This window comes from Symphalangus syndactylus, chromosome 19 (assembly GCF_028878055.3).
Source record: "Symphalangus syndactylus isolate Jambi chromosome 19, NHGRI_mSymSyn1-v2.1_pri, whole genome shotgun sequence".
NCBI classification, from domain to species: Eukaryota; Metazoa; Chordata; class Mammalia; order Primates; family Hylobatidae; genus Symphalangus; species Symphalangus syndactylus.
The window spans coordinates 15350128-15370298 of record NC_072434.2 but is presented as its reverse complement, the minus strand read 5'-3'; the positions used below and the strand labels follow the sequence as shown (position 1 = coordinate 15370298).

General features: G+C 48.5%; 1 protein-coding gene across 10 annotated transcripts in view; it reads right to left on the bottom strand.

Annotated features, from left to right (window-relative positions):
• Positions 1-3707: 3707 nt before the first annotated feature.
• Positions 3708-20171, bottom strand: part of CD34 (CD34 molecule) — a 109300-nt gene continuing 92836 nt past the window's right edge. For 2 of the 10 annotated variants that reach the window (XR_010114689.1, XR_010114687.1), the window contains 5 exons: positions 19448-19623; positions 18142-18293; positions 13981-14098; positions 11707-11939; positions 3708-10957 (listed from right to left, as the gene is read on the bottom strand). The gene's annotated coding sequence lies outside the window, so the exon portion shown is untranslated. Of the gene's footprint in view, positions 19624-20171 lie in introns of all 10 variants that reach the window. The other 8 variants (XR_010114688.1, XR_010114684.1, XR_010114685.1 and 5 more) reach the window with 7 other exon arrangements.

The following is a 20171-nucleotide window of genomic DNA, read 5'->3' as shown; positions in this document are numbered from 1 at the left end:
TGGGACTACAGGTGTGCACCACCATGCCTGGATAATTTTTGTTTTTTTGTTTTTTTTTTTTTGTAGAGACGGGCTTTCGCATGTTGTCCAAGCTAGTCTGAAACTCCTGGCCTCAAGCAATCTGCCTGCCTCAGTGTTCCAAATTACTGGGGTTCCAGGCATGAGCCACTGTGCCCAGCCAAGATTAACATTTTTAAAAGAGTTTTAAATGCTGTCCCTTATTGCTTAAGTATAGGAGAAGTATAATATTGTGGATCTGTGGTCAATAAACAATTTTTCCTTCCCGCTCACATACCAGCAGAACGTTTGAACAAATTGCCAAAAGTATAGCTAACATTTGAAAAAGCCGCCCATCCCGATTCCTGATTTGATAGTACATAGCCCAGGGAAACCTGTACAGAGGTGGTAAAACTGATGTTAGGAGACTCCACCTCCATTTATAAGATTTACCTCTCTCATGTAGCTTTTTACAAAACAACTATAATAATATGCTGCAGTGGCAAACCCTGTGCTAAACTACTGTAAGCAGGAACCCCTGTAAACAGTAATCCTGGTGTTTGGGGCTTGTGGCTTCATTGAGAGAGAATTCAGGAACAAATGCTTAGAGAAGCACTTCAGAATGGTGTTCAGGAAAATTATCTATCGTCTGGTTAATCTCCTCCACCTGAAAGCGTTCCTAGGAAAAATACTCTGTAAACTTTTATTTAAGTTGGGACTTAAGAATTCTTTGGTTAGGTTCCCATAGCATCATGCTTCTCAAATCTTAGTGTGCTAGTGAGTGACATGGTGATTTTCTTAAATTAGAATCAGAAGATTCGAAAGGTATCGGTTGGGGCCTGAGGTTCTGCATTTCTAATGAGTGCCTAAGGACTGCTGTTTGTGGTGGGCTGTATAATGGCCTCTAAAGAGATCCAAGTCCTAATACCTGGAACCTGTGAATGTTACTTGATATGGTAAAAGGGTCTTTACAGATGAGATTAAGAAAATTGAAATAGGGAGATTATCCTGGATTATCTAGGTGGGGCCCTAAATGTAATCACAAGGGTCCTTCTAAGAGGGAGGCAGGGGGAGATTTGACTGTGCCAGAAGACAACATGGTCACTGAAGCAAAAGACTGCCCTGCTGGCTTGGAAGACGGAGGAAGGGGGTGCAAGCCAAAGAACGCAGCTCTAGCAGCTGAAGGCAAGAAAACCTGTTCTCTCCCGGTGCTTCTGAGAGGGCGGGTGGCCCCTGCAGTCCAGTGAGCTGATTGCAGGCTTCTGACATCTGTAACTGTACAAATAAATGTGTATTGTTTTAAGACACCAGGTTTGTGGTAATTTTTTAGGGCAGCCACGGGAAACTAACACATCAATGCTGGGGGCCCTCAGACCACACTGAATAGTAAAGCGTTTTAGGAACAAGACCACAGAAGAGAGGCTCTCAACTTTAAAACGACAGTGATGTCCAGGCCCATTCCCAGACCAGCAAAACCAGAGACTAGGGATGGGACCCAGGGAACACTAATTTAAAGGCTCTTTGGGTGAACTGAATAGGAAGATAGGGTAGGGCACCATCATACTAGAATAAACTAAAAAATACGACTTTTGTGTTCAAGGAAAACTCTCAAGCTCCATCGAAGTATGGACACACTAGTCTGCCAGGTACTCTCCTGAAACTACACACCAGCTTCTCAAAGTGAAGGTCTGGGCCAGTATGTTACACAAATAATTGCCCGGTTCTAAACTTATTTCTGTTTCACCTAAATTGGCCAAATATTTGACTTGTCTCATCCATATTTATTAAGGACTCATCAGTGTTTACTTCCACAGGTGGGATTTTCCAGTCCAACTTGCATGAGGCTTGAAGGTGCTGTCAGTCTAATAAGCCTCCCCACTCAATTTTTTTCATTATCTATTCACCAAGACCCGCTTATAAATTCACAGCTAATAAAATCTGGTAAAATTTAGATAAGCAGGACCCATGTCCTACAAAGCATTTTCCACCTAGGTTGACAGCATGGCTTCTTAAACCCGATTCAAGATGTTGTCTCTGGAAGAAACATTCTACATAATTACCAATTTATTGTGCAAAACCACCTCAAAATGGCAATTTTAGATAAAGAGCTGTCCACATCCAAATGAATAAAACAAAATAATCCTGTTTGAGAGGCACCGCAGTTACATTTTGCTTCTTATGACTTAGCAATGTGGCACTATTTAAGCATTCAATGAGAGTACCATAAACTTCTTTTATAGAAAAGATGTCTCAAAATCATTGTTTTTGTGCTTTAATGCTGAACTCAATTTCACACTTACTCATTTGAGGACTGGAATCAGGGCCTCCTGAGAGCAAGTCTGTCTTGTTTGTATTTGCAACACCTAGGCTGGAGCTTTGAGCGTGGTGGGTGGATCAAAAACTGTTTAATTGGTAGGTAGTACAACAGACCCCAAAGATGTCTGACCTATAGGTATTTAATACTATTGTAGCCTATCCAGTGGGAAGTGAACAAAACAATATAACTTACGGTCTTAACTAACACCACCACTTAGGGTCTTCCCACCACATCCTGGGGATTAGAACATGGGTTCTTCCATCAACAGCCTGAAACAGCACTGCAGCTGCAGTGAGGGGGTGCAACACATATACTGGAAAGTCTTCCCAGCAAATGTTACTTCTGCCCCCCACTCTCAGCCACTGGGCAGGGCAGCCATCTAGGGGAAGACTGTGGCAGTGGGTTGGGCTTAGAAATGGCTTCCTAGGTGGCTGATCTGCCATCATTTATTGCAAGCCACTGGCTTAAAAGAGTTGTACTGCCGGTAGTTCACAGTCATGCACCTCCTGTGCAAAAAGCCTGATCAAGGGGCCACAGCCTGCCTTCCTGAAGATCCTACAAGCTTGATCCCCTATCAAATCAAATCTGGCTAATCTCTGAATACCTTTACAAAACTGGCTCACTGGGCTAGGCGCGGTGGCTCACGCCTGTAATCCCAGCACTTTGGGAGGCTGAGGTGGGTGGATCACGGGGTCACGAGTCCAAGACAAGCCCGGCCAACATGGTGAAACCCCGTCTCTACTAAAAAATACAAAAATTAGCTGGGCGTGGAGGCGCACGCCTGTTATCCCAGCTACTCGGAAGGCTGAGGCAGAATTGCTTGAACCCGGGAGGCAGAGGTTGCAGTGAGCAGGGACGGTGCCATTGCACTCCAGCCTGGGTGACAGGGTGAGACTCCGTCTAAAACAAACAAACAAACAAACACGAATAAAAACTGGCTCACCTTGTTTTCAAGTGTTGACATAAACTAATAGTCAAAAGCACCACTCAATCTTTTATAATGCAAGTCAAATCAGTGCTGTGCCCCTTCAAGGAACCACGTGACAGTATGTTTAGTTGAGCACAAGCTCCTTGCAGGAACAGTTGCTGGCAGAAGGGTTGTGTCTACAGCCCAGGTGGAACCCAGGAGTTTTCCCATTCAGTAGGGAGTATCCCTTAGCCTTGATCTTTAACATTTCTTCTCTTCCCTAATCTTTTCTCTCATTTTATTTCTTGGCTCATAGAATTTCGTTCTTGTCTTAATGGGCTTCATTTTTAATGTCTGGCTGGCTGTAACCTACTTCAAATTCTTTATGAAGTAGGCAAGATCTGCATAGCCAATTAATTTTTCAGGACCCACTTCTTATCGTCACAGAATTATGAATGGGAAATAACGGATGAAAAACAGACATGATAAACTGAACATAGTATTTATTAAGGTCAGGATGCATGAATAGACTCTTCTCAACAGAAAGATAACTCAACAGCAATCAATTTACAGAATTTAGAATAGCACTACATTTCAGCAAAATGCAACTGAGAACATCAGATAAATTATAGTAATTTGTTTTTAAAAATCCATTAAACTATCTCTTACCTCTGCAATAATGTATCATACATGCAGTTAAAGAAGTTAGTAGGGAAAAGCATGATCTTCCTTCCCCTTTCTCTGCCCATCCATCTTCCAGGAAACCACAGGCTGCTGCTGCCCAGACTTGGCATGAGGCTTCGAGGCTGCTGCTTTTCCCCCTACATCATAACCGATTTCAAATGGTGCTAGACAAAAACAGACTCTGAACACCAGGAGAAATCGGTCAGCCTGTGTAAGAGATGGGCCAGTGGTACTCCTAAGGTCTGCACCTCGACAGTCCAGGTGGCAAGTCTGATTTCGGGTGCCCCGCAATCGACGCTGAATACTCCAGGGCATCCTCTAAGAGCAGACTGACGGTGCCGATGTGGACAAAATGGTCCTCTAGGTGTACTCCCCTCTCCCCTGCCCCATGACAATCGATACCCAATATATTGTTATCCAACAGAATATGACAATCGCCACACTCGAAGGCCCTACCAACACATTCATGCTGGTGATGGCTGCTAGGAGTCAACAGAAATAGCATCACAACCTCTGCCCCTGCTCAAGCCACTGTGTTTATTTTAAACACAACCCCCTTCCCTACTGTCACCTCTCCCCAAACCCAACAAACTCAAGAGTGTATTTTGCTCTTCAAGTTCTTCCCTGGACTTCTCGAACAGACTCAAGTGGCAAGAGGAGAGGAGCCAGTCCCATGAGCAGCAGTTCCTCTGCAGTCCACCCTTGGCTGTGCTGCAATTCTTACTCCTAAAACACTGATTTCAAATGGTGCTAGATACAAAGATGGAAAAATCTAAGCCACCATGTGAAACCAGCTTCCAGAAGAAGAGGATCTCAATGAAGAAAGAAGGGAGATTCAATCGGAAGACCCAGCCTCTGCCCTGAGGAGAAATATCTTCTTGCAGTTCTACTTGTGATATGACACAGTGCTCCATGGGAAAGGCACAGAGGAGGTTACACAGGGCTGCACAAAGCAACATGAAAGGCACAGCTGATGCTTCAAATAGATGAGAGCAATACAAAACTCATTAATTCTAGGTTAACTCTATTTAACTTCACACCAGTCACTACAAATTATTATATATGATGAAATAAAATAGCTAAAATTATTATTAAAATACATTAATATTTACATTTGTACTGCCCTGCATTTGTATAGTATTTCACAGTATACAAAGTGTTTCCAGATATATTCTCTTACTTCATCAGGACACAAGCATCCTATCTGCCTGTGGAATGAAGCTCCAGCTACACAACGGTGAGTCTCACCTGGGTCAGGACAACTCTTCTATGTGTCTTACTTGAGAAGAGCATGCGTTCCTCCTTCCCACCCCATATGTAAGTATCAGAACATTCAAATGTGACCCCGTCAATCTGCAATCTTACTTAACTTCTGATGTGACTTTAAAAACTGGTACCCTATAATTGTATTACGCAGATAATCCTCTAACATAAGAATTGAGTTTTATTTTCAAAATCTGCTTGAAAGTAAGATTTGCACACTGTATTCCAAATTAGATTTCCCATCTCCTTACTGCATCATCTTTTTTGGTTGTTTGAAGCTAAGAAAATATGTGTATTTCCTCTGATACCATAACCAAGAGAAAAGAGACAGAGTAGAAACTGTATATTTTAGGTTTCTTTCAGGCCTCTAGATACAGGCTTATAATTTTTATGGTTCCTGGCACTAACAGTATGTGTTGCTAGAAGGAGAAGAAATAGAATTTGAACATCAAAAGTTGTGGTATTTAATTCTCACAACAGTCGTATGGGGCAGGTATTATTCCAATTTTTGCGAAGAAATTCATCCTTAATGAGGCTAAATAACTTGTCTGCAGTCACACAACCAATAAATGCAGATCCCAGGTCTAACTCCAAAGACTGTGTTTCTGCCCTTGTACCCACTGCAGCCTGCTCCATAACTTGACTATCATCTCGTTTTGTTCTGGAACTTCATTAAGAACAAAACAGGGTGGGTGGGGCAGGAAATTCCTAAGCGATACTTCTGCACTGAATGGGATCATACTGACTACATAACACGTTATACTTAGGGGGAGACAGGAGCATGATCTGGGTTCTGCGAAGGCCGGGTGGTCTAAGGCAGCTTGCTTTGTTCTCCTGCTCCTCTAGCGCCTTTGCCGTCTTTCCCCAGCATGGCTGTGGCTGTGGGAAAGAGGCTGAAGATGAACCTACAACAAGCAATTCTGACACCAGCGCTAGGCTCTACGGCCCACGGTGGGACTCGCTAGCCTCAGCCACACTTGGGAGAGCTGGGGCAGATCTGCACACAAGGGCTCTCAGTGATGACACCTGTAGCCAACACCTGGGGCTTGTTAACCAGGTAACAGCCAGGGTTGTAAGGTCTGGAGTGAGTGTTTAAGGACAGTTACTACTGGGAGTCCAAATCCTGTCAAATGAGGGGATTTGATGAGATTCTCACTTTTCTGCTTTTCCTTTTAACCACTCTTCCTTGTCAACTTTTAGTTACCAGTATCCACAAACACCCTCCCTAGGAGCTATCACACAGGTGTCCCGCGGTGATCAGAAAGCACCTTCCTCTATGGCAAGGCCCTGCTTAAGCTGTTGTCTCTTCTGGAATACTCTCCTTCACCCTCCCTTAGCTACCACCCCTCAGCCCCGCCCCCACCCACCACCACTCCAGGGAACCTCAGTCATCCTCCCCGCAGCTCAGGAAAGCCTCCCTGAGTCCTGCCCTTGCTAGAAGGTTAAGTGGTCCTCGCCGGCTTCAAGTTCTTTCCTTCAAAAACCACTTATCTCACTTGGTCATCAGTGTGATTATTTAATGTCTCTCCTGCTACCCGTAAGGGACCATTCGGAGTACAGCAGAGGGGCTGTGCACAGCAGGGTGCCACTGCCACTGAGGGAGTTAACAGAAGCCAGAGTCTGGGTCCCCACTCCTGGATTCTAAAATTTAACTCTTAACTCTCTGGAAGAAGAGATAAGAAGCCATTAACAATGCATCACTTTAATTAAACACTCTAAAAGAAGTGGAGAAAAAATCATGTTAGTATTGAAATCCTTTGCCTTTCCAATTCCGCTGGATAAAAGGGGTCCTTCAGGTCTCAGCTCTCCCAACAGAACCAGTTTTCTCCTCTCAGAGTCAGCTGAGCAATGACTCTTTGCTGAAACAAGCTGGTGGCTGTTCCCTAGTAGGAAGAAGCCAGTTAGTTTGGTAAGGGCTGGAAGGGGCTTGCTCTCCCTGGCACCATGCCCGAAGGCCACCTAGACCTGTAAGAAGGCAGCCCATGAAAATCCCAGCCTGCTGAGAGCTCTGCCATCCAAGGAGGGTGATGGGTTTTACCCACCTCAGCCTAATGACTCCAAACAAACTGGCTGAAGGTGAAAGGGTTGGCACGGCTGTCTGGGGAGGAAAATCACCCACCCAGAAGGGTGGGCTTGTCAGTCTTGTGAGTGCTGCCACGCAGGGAAAAGGTGTGGGAGCTATACTCCAACCTGGTCCACTTCTGTCCCCATATTCTACCTGGAGGCTTCTCGACCTCACACCAGGGCATTAATCTGCCTGGGCACACAGTGAATCAGAACACAATGGTTTTAATACCTGCTTGGCCCCAACTCTGAGAACAGGGACCCGCCACTTGCCCTGAATGGGCCTCAGTGTCTTCATGTGTAAAGACAGGAGGCTGAGGTAGGCTGCTCACAGCACGTTCAAATGCTCAGAGGGCTTGGGCAGGAAACCTGAGACAGAGAAGCAGCAACAGCATGCAGCAGAAATACAGTGAACTGGAGAGGCCATATTTTGTCTAAATGCATGCAAAATCAGACACATTAAAATAACCCTAGCCAGGTGTGGTGGCACGCACCTGTAGTCCCAGCTACTCAGGAGGCTGAGGCATGAGAACTGCTTGAGCCCCAGAGGCAGAGGTTGTGCAAGCTGATATCGTGCCACTGCACTCCAGCCTGGGCTACAGAGTGAAACCCTGTCTCAAACAAAAACAAAAACCCGTGCAGGCCAAACACATCTGAGGGTTAAATACAATCTATAGGCTGTTGGTTAAAAATAGTTTGGAGATTGCAAAGGCAGCTTCTACTTCATTCTATAAATGATGATTTGTCTTTAAAGCCTAGCATGGTACCTAAAAAATAACATGGGAGGAAAATGGGAAGATGAGGGAATCCTTGTTTCTGAAATCCATAAGCAAACCCACTGAACAAACAGACACTGGTCCCCAGTTACCTAACCCTGCTTGCTTGTGCTGCGCTACCACAGTGTGTGCAAATCCAGAACGTGGGAAGGTTCTGCCAAGGCAGTGCTGGGTGCTGAGTCACAGCTACTTACGTGACTGATGTGTGTTCCAGCCAGATGGGGGGAGCCGGAAGCCAAGCCCAGATGGCCATCTTCTTTCCTCTGGGAATGCTGATTTCAGGGCTCCTGGCAGCAAGGAAGAGCTCATTTTGGTGAGAGAGGGGCCTGGGGAAGGCTCTTTTGTAAAAGGGGAATGTCTTGCCCTCAAGAGACAGTTCCAGGCCATTGCACGTATAAACTGAAAGGGCAGTCCAACTTCCTGTCATTCTAGGCAGCAGCCTGGGCATTCTGTCTTTAGCTGTCAGGGTGGGGGCTGTGAATCAGAGGGAACGGTGATAAAAGGAAGGATATATACATGAGGGGCCAAGGGTGGAGCAGAGGGAGCATGGAGTTACTGGCTGGCCCAAAGTCCCCAGAAACCTCCATCAGACTCTTCCTTTCTGGCAGGGTGGCCTTCAAAGGAGGACTCAGAACCCAGGGACCACTGCATTTCCCAGGCCCTGAGCCCCAGTGTGGGAATCACATCCTCCAAACCCACAGTGTCCCTCAAATGGCTACTCAGGTAACAAGGCAAGAAGTTAACAGCCTTCCAAGTCTACGTGGACCCAGCATCGGTTTTTCCAGTTTCCCCTGGGTCAGAGATATGAAGGTCTATGTTCCTAGGCAGCTGCACTCCTAAAAGTTCAGTTTTCCATGCCTCCCTTAACACTACTGACATAAACCCCAGACTCAGTCCAGGCGCAGGGGCCCTGGGTCGGGACTGCTGGCTGGATGGGAGGATGCACCAAGGTTACCCTGTCCCTGGGATGAGCTGGGGGGACAGCAGGAGACAGTGTAGGGCAAAGGGAAGGAGGAGGAGTGGAATGAAGACTGGAGCTCGAGTGTCTCCATGTTCCCCCAGTAGAAGGGCTCAGCTGTGGCACAGAACGATGGGCATGGCCCTGAACTGCTTTCAAGGAAGCTAGTGCTTTCTGCAAGAGGAAAAATGAGCATACCAATGGTCTATTACACAAACACAATGCCCACCACAGAGTTCATGGGTCCAAACCAATGCAGATCCAAAGGCAAACCACCAGTGCTGCTCCCTGGTCATTCCTAAATCATCTGCTTGACTCAGTGAAGATGGACTCAAAAGCGAAACCACAGTCTCAGGTGAAATCTAACTCTGGAGGTAGGGAGGGAGATGCCCCAAAGCCCAGCTTCTCCACCTCCCCCAGGCAGAGCTGGTGACCTCCTTCAGCCACCGAGAAGTAACTAACAGATGCAGTATCCTACCAGGCACCACACTCACAAGACGACATGGCTGCTCTCGCTGGGAGAAGCACGTTCCTGTTCCCAAGAGCTCCTCCAGAGACACGCCCCAGCCTCTTGCAGCACAGCCTCTGCTCCTCCCTGGAGGGAGAGCACAGCATCTCAAAGGAGACAGCATTTCAACAAGTCAAACAGCCTCCCCAGAGCAGAGCACAGCCCAAGGGGAGCACCAGGAAGCCCAGGGTGCTTCCTGAACTAACCTCCGAGTGGCAGTTCTCCCCAGTACCTGCGCACACACCTGGTCCACACACATGGACTGGGCACACCCTGTGACATGACGTGGTTCCACTTCCCTAATAGAATGGAGGGGAGGCTGGGCCAGACAGAGGGTAGATTTGAGTCCAAAGCCAACTGCGAGCCCACTTTCTCTCCTTCCCCTTTGGCTGGCCCAGCTGGTAGCTGCACCTACAGTGCTATTCCAGCCTCATTCTGCTATCAGGACCTCTGTCTGCCAGGCTCAAGAACAGTGAGTGGCAGGAGAAGGGAGGAGGCGGAAGGAGGAGAAAGGAGGGAGGAGAGAGGAGGAAGGACGGTAAGAGGGAGGGAAGAGCTCGGGAGAAGAGGTGGAGGAGGAAGTTTCACAGTCTAGTGCATTCCCATCAGATCAGAGAGAGGGGAACATGTGCAACTTCCCTTTTCAAGCGTTTCTCTGCCCCTCCTTTTGTTTCGGTTCCTTCCCCTCTGGCCTGGGGATGGCGTGGCTAGTGGGCTATGCAGGGGCAGGCGCCCAGGTACCCAGCCAACTGGGCTCTCGCCCGGCTCCATCTCAGGCCTGGCACGCTCCCTCAGGCCGTTACCCGGCATGCCCTTCTCCTCGTCAGGGAGGCCGCGCCCTCTTGTTTTCAAAGTTTTATAACAGTATTGTTTGTTGTCCAGCAGATTAAATTCTTTGGAGGCTGGGGAGTGGGGGGAGGGTGAGTGAGAGAGAGGAGGGAAAAGAGAGAAGGAGAGAAAATACAAATAACTTCTATTAGGCCCAAAAGATTAAATGAGTTCGCTTAACACAAAGTTCACCTGTCTTGAGAGAGGCTAGTGGCCAGAGCCTGCGTTCCCCTTCTTCCGTCTGTGCCTGTCCTCTCTGACCCCCTTCTCACCTAGCAAGGGATGTACGGTCTCAAACTTCTAATACCACTCCTCGGGTCAAGCTGAAAAGCAGTATCAGCTAATAACGCTGGAAGATGCATGTATGAGCACCACCCTCCAGGCAGGACACATGACATGGGGTTGAGCAGGTCTCTGCAAGAACACCCTTGACTCTCGTCTCAGGCGTCTGGCCGAAACAGTCCAGGGCTATTGGGGGAAGGGCATCTGTAGGCAGCTGCTGGAGTCCTTGTCTCAGAGACGGCTCGTGCCTGCCCTGAACCAGTGGTTTGTTTACACTTGAAATCAAAGTCACATATTCATTGATGCCAATGACACTGGAAGAACCGTACCCCAAGGAAATAACACAACTGCATAAGTAAATATTCACGTAGACCTAAGGAATAAGAAAGAGTGGGAAAAAGGAACGAAAAGAGACAAAAAGTCATTATAAAATAAGCATGATCTTATGGACAGGGCCCATTTCAGTGTCCTCAGCCTTTCAGGCCTGTTGATGCTAAATCTGTAGGTGGTGATGACACACAAAAAATATGATTTTCCATATTTAATACAACTCTCATTTAGCCATTAACTGATTTATTTCAGACTGTGGGTTACCTCTAAATAGTAGGCCCATTTGAACACATGCCTTTGCCTTTAGCACAGCAGGCAATGTCTGTGGCTCCCAGAGTTGTGGGCCTGCCCTGGGATGTTCCTCTCCCACCTCCTACCTTCTTCCCAGCAAACCATGTCTGGCCCTGCATCCTCTACACGGCCCTCCTCCCTCCCCACCATAGGATTAGAGCAGCTCAGGGCTCTTTCCTGGAAAAGATGAGGGACAACATGCCTTTCTCTTATTTTATATGCAAATAACACCAGTTCCTATAAGATCAGTGCCAGAAGTTCTCTCTGTAAAGGGAGACAAGGTCAAAGTTCCAGGTTCGACGCCCACGTTGGTGTACCCTGCCCATGCATCCCCTCAATTGCATCCAGCTTGGGCCTGTCTTGAAGGCAGATGGGAAAGATGGAGAGAAATGCCTGCTCTAGATCCTGGCACCCAAACCTCATGCTGTTCCAGGGACTGTCTCAAAAAGTGCCACAGACTTGGGACTGGGAGGATCCTGTGGAGGACACCTAGTCTCCTACCTCAAATAAAGAGGCTTCATCTTTCCTCAGAAACCCTCAGCAGAGGCGATGCACAGTTCTCCCAGAAGTCTAGCCCAAATCACTCTCCTTGCTGCAAGTTCTGCCCACTCTCTTTTCCATCCTTCAAGTGGACAGAATGAACTGGATCCAACATGACAAATCTTCACACATGAAGCTACAGAAGGCTTCATCCACGAAAACAACTCCGCTGTGGATTCCCCATCACAGGGTTTCTGTATGAGCCAAGGATGCATTCAGGAAATACCAAACGACAGACATTTAGAGACACATATGCATGCTGCCCCTGTCCAACCTCAATTGTCCTAAAGGAATACCCCCCAGAAAAAGCCTAAACCATTGTGGCTAAATCCGCTGTAAATAAAGATAAACCATTATTTCCTCCTTCATACAAGTTCTGGGTCTATTTAAACAAAGGTCACTCAAGAGGGCTAACTGGCCAAGAAGTCCTGCTGTCCAATACTCCACCTTAGCAGCCCTTATAAAGAGTGGGGGGTTATGCTCTGCCTTTAAGGAAAACTGACACCCACGAGTTCTCTTACCCACCTTTCTCTCTGTGGGTAAGCCCTACTTTTTCAAGTCAATCATGAAGCAGACACTCAGAGCTAAAGCCAGTGTTTCTAGTCCCTTACTTTACATTGTACATTAGCCAAGGCTTCCAGCAGGCGCTGTACATTAGCCAGCAAACAGGCACCATACACACAACATGCATGCTGGGCAAGGCTCAGGGCATCTCTTACAAATGTGTTGGAAAAATTTCAAAGACCCTACACTGGGCCTCATCTCTAAGTGAGCTGCACTCAGCAGAAGCATGCCTGTGTGCATACGCGTGAGGTGCCATACAGATGTGTCACAGTGGTTTGATGCATCACATATTCCAGAAGCTTCCAAATGCAGGAAACCGCTCCAAGAACACATGGTGAGTGGCTGGCTTCCCAGCCAAGAAGTGCAAGCCAGTTCTCAGAAGAGCTCCAAGAAGTCTGAAGCATCAGAGAGTTGGAGAACCTGGACATGCTGAGGTTTTGTTGCCCATTCAACACATAGAAAAGGCATCTCTAGGCCCTCTAAGGCCTTCAGAAATTAAGGAAACTGCCAAAGACTCCACTCCCCTACTTCTGTCCCCGCCCCACTAGTCAGAACCCAGAGAAACGACAGCTGAAGTCAGAGGACCTGGATGGGAGACCCACGAGAAGCAGCTATAAGCAGTCAGATTTTGGCAGGACTGACTCTCTGGTTCAGTTTTACCAACGACAAGGATAAGACCACCTACCCTTTCAGGGTTGTGTGAGGACCAAATGAGCCAGCAAGTGTGAAAAGAACTATGTGACCTGATACGATGGTTATTACTCCATTCCTCTCCTGCCTGAGTCCTAGCCCAGATTGTTGTTTGCTATTCCATACTGGCAGTGGGGTGGCACTCAGCTATTATTAATCCCAGGTAAACACCCCACAAAGCGGCAAGCAGATAGTGTCTTGGAGAAATGTAGCTATTTTAAAACTCTACATTCTGCTTAGCAGATTGCACAATGTGCCCCCTCAGCCCCAGGGCCTCCTACCCACACAGCCTTGCAGAAGTGGTGTATGTCTGGGACTAACGCTGCCATGGAGAGGCTAGGCCAGAGTCCCAGCCACTCCTAGCCCCCGTCTGGCTGGGCCTGGGACCTTCGGCTTTCCTGCATGTGTTTTATTTTGCTATCTTTTTAAGAGTGACTCAAGACTACAAAGCCAAAATGGAACCAGTGGCTCTGAGATATTTTTGTTTATTTTTTATTTTTTCATTGTTATTTTTTAAAATTTAATTTTTTAGTCGAGGGCCTCAAAAAACACATGAAAAGAGAAGGCTAAATATAAAGGAAAACTTCCTGACAGCAAGGGTCACAGACTCTCCCTCAATCCACAGCTGCATTCTCTCTCCAGGGTTTAGGGCCAGACAGGACGGAGCATCTTTCCTAGAGCAGGGTCCCTTGGGTCAGCCCCTTGCAGGACAGCAGGCCCCCCCAGCAGCTCCCACATAACCCCATCTCCAACAAGCCTCCTGGGGGAAGCCCGTAGCCATGTCCCCTACCACCTGGTGGATCCTCATCAAAACCTTCGCGAAACCTCCAGTCCTCTGCTTCCACTTCTGGGAGGCTCTTTAAAAACTACCTCCTCCCACCCACCCACCCTAATTCTGACAGTACCTCTTCAGCTGCTCTGAGACAGGTCATCAGGATCCCTCCCCTTCTGTTGTGGAAACCTGGGCCTAGTTTTCCTCACCTTGAATTATTGGCTGAGGAACATCTCCATGAACATTCAGGGAGGCCCCAGGATAGAGCTGGAACCTCCAAAGAGATTCTGGTTCCATCCCCTCATTTCATAGATAATGAAACTGGAGCTGAAAGGAGGAAAGTGAGTGAGTTTTTACCAACAAGAGCTAGGACCAGAATCGAGGTCGGCTGACTCCTCAAGACAGAGCAACACAAACCCCACTTTCCTGACCCTCCTCCTCCCTGACCACCCCCAACTACACTATCTCATCCCTGTGCAACTTCAGACCCCTGGCAGCAGATGGCAGTGTGTGCAGTCCGGCGGGTCAGCTGTCCATGATCAGCCAAGGAGCGAAGAATCACATGGCCTGACTCCGCAGGTCCGCTGCCTCTTCCACCAAGTAAACAAGTCCTGAGCCCTGGAGCTACATGCGCTGAACACATGACACATGCCTGCCTTGTCCCCAGCACCACCAACCTGCCTCTGCCTCTCAAGACACAGCTCAACCAAGCATCTGGCACAGGTCACTTCTCTATGCCTGGTGCCCATCACTTCCCTATCGTGAGACGATTAGCTCTGGGAACGGCTCGTTCTGGCAGGACAGGCTGAGTTCAGAACCAGCCTTCTGCAGAAACATTCGACCAGTGGCTCGGCAAAGACCTAACCTGCACGTTTCCCTGTGCTGCATGGACAAGTATGGGGCACAGTGACCAGGCTGAGGAAAGAAGTCAGCTGGTGCTTGGGAGGGTGTGAGGCAGAAGGCCAACGGCAACTGTGGCAGACAGGAGAGAACTGGTTTGCTGGAGACCAAAGGCTTGACATCTACTCCACCTTGATCCCTGACTCACGACAAGTTCCTGTAAGCTATGGGGGCCTTGGATGGATTTCCCAAGTTATTAGGAAAAAAGAGGGGGTTAGTTTGTGTCAGTCCTAACTCCATGAAGGAAAGCTCAATTGATGTGGCTTCAGGTGGCTGAGGTCCTAAGTCTCTAGATCCCTCTGGCCATCATCTGGATTCTCCTCCTTATGTGTGTGGGGGGTCCCCCTTTTCATCCCCACACAATCTCCATATATGTCTATCCTGTATATTTTTGAATTATTTTTAAAAATCATTATTAGTGGTGTCTCTCCACACTAGAATGTATGCCCCATGAAAGTGGAGAGTTGGCTTTGTTGAGTTCTGTATCTCTAGCGCCTGGCACAGTCCCTGGCATACAGCAGAGGCTCCGTACACAGCAGCAGATGCCATGTACTGGCCTTACTCAGCTCTGCCTGTCCATGGCTACCAAAGGGCATTTGCGTCTGCCCTGCCTCCCCCAAAAGGAATGCGGCACAACTGTCCCCAGTGACTGGAAAGTTCCTTTGGGTGTCTGCCTTTTCACTCTGGTTCACATCAGTCCTCTGAGAATCTTAGTTCACAAAAATGTCTGACTTCAGCCCAAAAGAGTAAAGATAACGTAGAGGCTTTGGAATAAGAAGTGCATGCATTTAAATCTCAACAACCTCACTTACCAAAATCTTGGGTTAAGTCGCTTAATCTGTTTCTTTAACTATAAAACGGAAGTGACCCCTATGTCATATGGTTGTTCTGAGGATGAAATCAGATAAGGAGAGGAGGGCCCTTAAAAAAGGTCAGTTTCCCTTGGACCAACAACTCTGATGCCCATCTCATACCTTCATGCCTCATTATAGACTCTGATCGGGGCACCATCCTACCTTCAGTACCAGGCACTCAGATGCTAATCCTTCACAGGAGATGCACACATCCATCCTGGGCCATGACAGGCAGCCCTGACTGAGCACTGGACTTGTCCTCCCACACCCTCCTGGACTTGCTCCTGTGATCTAACCACACATACCACCTCCCCACGTGGCTCTATCTGCCCCCATGTCCCCAGTCCATCCCCACAGTCTTGACATACACTATGGTACCAGGCTCCGCACAGGCCATGGGGCCCTGGAGGTGTTCTCTGGCTTTATCAGCCCATGAGCAGCTCTTGTGGAAGGAGCCAGCAAGACAGCAAACTCAGTCCATGCTTTCCTCACAGCCACTCCAAGTCTCAGAAAAGCAAAGCAAAATGAGGGCCTCCCACAGACAGCAGGCTGGTGGGAAAGGGTGGTATCTCTTACATATCTCAGAGGGAGGTAACACGCCCAAAAAAGTGACCAGCACAAGGTACAGATCTTCTCTAAAGCTGTGGCTGCAGCCTTAGGGACACTCGAGCCAGGGGACAGAGCCAAGATATGCATTAAACAATTCACAGAGCTGACTGGACCAGGATTCAATGGAATAGAGAAGGTACTGACCAATCAGGGCCCCTGGCAGGGCCTCTCCCCCACAACTCCCAGCCAAGCCACACCACCTCAGCTCCAGAGCCACCAGCTCTGTTAACCTCTGCTGGATCCTGGATGGAGAGTCCCCATGCTGCCTCCTGATTCCCAGACCTCAGAAATTCAAAGGTTCAAGAAAAAAGTGCCAGATACGCTGGCCCCTCTCTCAGGAGATACCAACTGTTCTGCTATCCTCATTGGGAACACACAATGCCCCATGTCATGTGTGTAGAACCCAGACTGGTGAGCAAGGAGGAAAAGAACCAGATGAGGGACAAAAATAGGAAAATCAGCAGGGAAGCACCAATCCCAATTCTGGAAACATCAGAGGCCACAGAGATAACTGCATGACCAGGAGCAAAACCAACCTCCCCTTTACTTCCCACTCTGGTTTTCCCAATCTAACCAAGGACAGGGCTATTCGTGGGAATGGGGTCACAAAGAGCTATGCCCAGGGATGCACGGCACATATGAGGGCTGAGACTCCCAAGCACAGCCAGCAGCTATGTCTGGCTCCAGCCCTACAGCCAGGGCTGGCGAGACTCTAGCCAACACTTCTTGAGGGACTTGGCTCGCTCCTCTTAAGTCTCCCCAGCTGCACCCAAGTCGATATCTCTCCACTCCAACACCCCCTGCCATCCCTCACTGTAGTACTGCTGGAGGGCTGAGACCTGTCAGGGTCCTTGAAGGAAGAGACACCAGATTCTTCCAAACAGCCCTGGATTCCTCAGGCTGTTCACAGCCAACCTAGAGACTCATCTCAAACGGATAGAGGAGAAGAAGAAATAACAGGAAGCAGAATTGGCCAGTCTTCCCTGGATAGCAACGGGAACAGCATGGGGAAGAGGAACCCCCCATCCCCACCGAAACATATGAGCAGAAAGAGGTGACCACTGTGTGGCCAGAGGTAGGATCCCATAGGTACCTCCAAAAATTACCCAGCATAATTCCTTTTATCTTTAGAGCCCAGACCAATCTGCTGTTGGCTAATTCCAACTGGCTTTACTGGCCAAGAATGCTGTAGTCATCTACTCGATAGGAGAGAGATTTCCTAGTGATGTGCGGGCACCGAGAGTCTGCTTTGTGAATCGTATCAATGATGCCACTGACCTCCCCGATTCTGCAGGCCATCATCATTTTTCATTTTTAATCACCATTGCCATTACTGTGATTGGCAACAAGTGAGGCAGAAAAAAAGCATTTCTTTGTCAACTTCCTAGAGATGCTTTGCAATGGCTTACTGGACCGGGGATTTTTTTTTTTTTAAGGCAATGAAGGCCTAGAGGAAGAAAGTGGCTCATTCAAAGAAACCCCAAAATTAGGGAGAGTCCCAAAGTTCACTGCTCAGTCCAGTCCAAACTCCAGACCACCATCCTAGACTAAGCCCCCTCAAGGCAAAATGTACCTAGAGTTAAGACAGGCTATCCACTGAGACTACACAGGGGAGAGAATCCCCAGGCACCAGGAAGGCTCCAAGGATTACCGAGGAGTTAAACCCAGAACCTCTTGCTGGATGCTGGAGCCAAAGAGAGTTTCTATTACTGTGGGAGGCCCAAATGCTCTGCCAACTGCCACACCCAGCAACACTACCCAGCTATCTCCCACACGTCCGCACAGCCCGACCACTTCAGCTGCCCATCCTGCCCCCAACCCTGTGCTGGTTGCTAACCCCATTCACAGAAAAGCCAGAAGGAGAAGAATGCAAAAAAGAGAACAATTGTTTGGGAGATTCTGAATAGAGACGTCTGAGGATTCCCTGGTGGAATAAGGAAAATGGTGTTCATGGGAAGGAAGGAGGATGGGGGGAAGGCTGGAGGGAGCAGCCTATGCTGGACTTACCTGGGAGGCAGAGAGCGGTTAAATCCTATTTCCTTGCTGCATCCAGTTTCCAGTAAGCAGCCTGATGATGATTCACTGACAAGACTGGAGTCATGTCGCATCAGTCAGCACTTGTGGTCACAAAACCACAAAAATTGGTGGCTCAACAGCACCTATGAGAGGAAAGAGGGGAATATCCAACCCACCCTGCCCTGAACCAGACAACTCAACATGCTCACCCACCACCAAAACTCCTCCAGAGGACAGCTGAGCCCTCTCTGCCTAACTGGAGCCAGATCTCCAGAAACCCCAAATGGGTAAGGATGAAGAGTAGACACAGACCCAGGATGCCAGTCACTGTGTTTGCCCTCATATATCCTAAAGAAAATCAAAGGTAGGAGGAAGTGGTGGAGGAAGGCAGGGAATGCAAGAGGTCCGAAAGAAGGAAGAGAGAGGTCAAAAGACATCCTTAGGCAAAGCATGGCAAACAGGAAACCAGGAAGAGAAAGCGGAGGCAGGGCTCAACTGTACCTTCAGCCATGTCACATGCCCCTAGCTTCTCTCCCTCTAAGCTCAATATCCATCAGAGAGTTATCAGCCCCTCCTGGCCCTCATCCCACATCAGCACCTTCATCTAGCATGACCTTTCAATCTATCAGCATCTGCAATACAGGAGGAAAGTAAGCAGCCCTGAACCAGACAGACAGACACACACACACACACACACACACACACACACACACACACACCCCTTCCCAGAATAAAAGGCCCTTGGAGATGGCTCACGCTCTCTAGGTTCTGGTTCTCTGATAGAAGTGCTCCACTCCCACAGGGGAGGGCAGACACGTCTGATAAGAATTGCTTAGCACAATGCTATATATAGTCTAGGTTCCTACCAGCCTGGAGATGTGGAGCTAGAACTTGGCAGAGAACCATGCTAGGTGCTGGCAAGGACCATCCTCCCGCTGCCAGCCAATGGGGAGCCTCACTTCCCGGCTGGGGGCCGTGAGGGCACACAGGGTCCTTCCAGGCAGCCCATTAACACTCCGCACTGAGGGACACAGGCTGTTGGCTCCGTTTTAGGGAAAATCAACTTCTCCCAAATGTGAGGGGGATGTGTGGGGGCTGAACAGCAAATTCTAGCTTCTCTGCAGCTATCCAGTAGCATGAGAAAATCAATCTAGTCCTCTCTTCTGGAGGACGAAGGGCGGGGTGTGTGGGAGAAGAATGGAGAAGGCATAGCAGGTGGCTGGGCTCAATAAACATCTATCCATTTCTGATGTTCGAAGAAATAAAGGAATGTAAAAGAATGCAGATGAATACTTACTGCAGAGAGTGGGGCTGCCAGGCATCTCCTTTTTTTGTTCCAAATACATGCAAGTGAGCCACTCTATCCGGCAGTATGACGGCTGTCTCCGGCACACTGGCACCATCCTCAGCTGAGCCTGAGTCGCCAAGAGGTTGTCACCCACTCACAGAGCAAGCTGCACTCTTCTGAGTCCTCTGTGAGGAAGAAGAGAAAGGAAGATAGGTGGGCTCAGCTCACAGAGCCAACCAAGCAATGAATCGAGCAGATCTCAACCATGGGCCCATCTGGGGTTAGTATGTGGCTCTGGGACGATGACCCTCGGCTGTTGCCCGCCACCCAATGAAAGACGCAAGACAATATTGGGCAAAATGACATGGGACGTATGTCCTGGAGAAAGGCCAGTAACAGAGGGTACAGGGTCTGATGAAGGAGGGCCTGTTTACCACCTCTTTCAGAAAATGAACCTGAGAGACCACAGAGCTGCCTGAAGCCCGAAATCCAGGCTCTTATCATATACACAGCTTGGGACAAAGAAAATGAGACATGAAAGGTTCCAACGTCCATAAACATACAATCTTTTTAGGTCAAGCTGCTCTCTACTCGGGTGCAAAACATGACATGAAGGGGCTGTGTCTGCCTTTGCACTCTGAGTGGGGACGGCTGGCTCCCATCCCCTGCCCTGCTTAACTCTCTCATGTGACCTCGGTCACATCTCCCTGCCCTGCTCTGGCTCCCAAGGCCC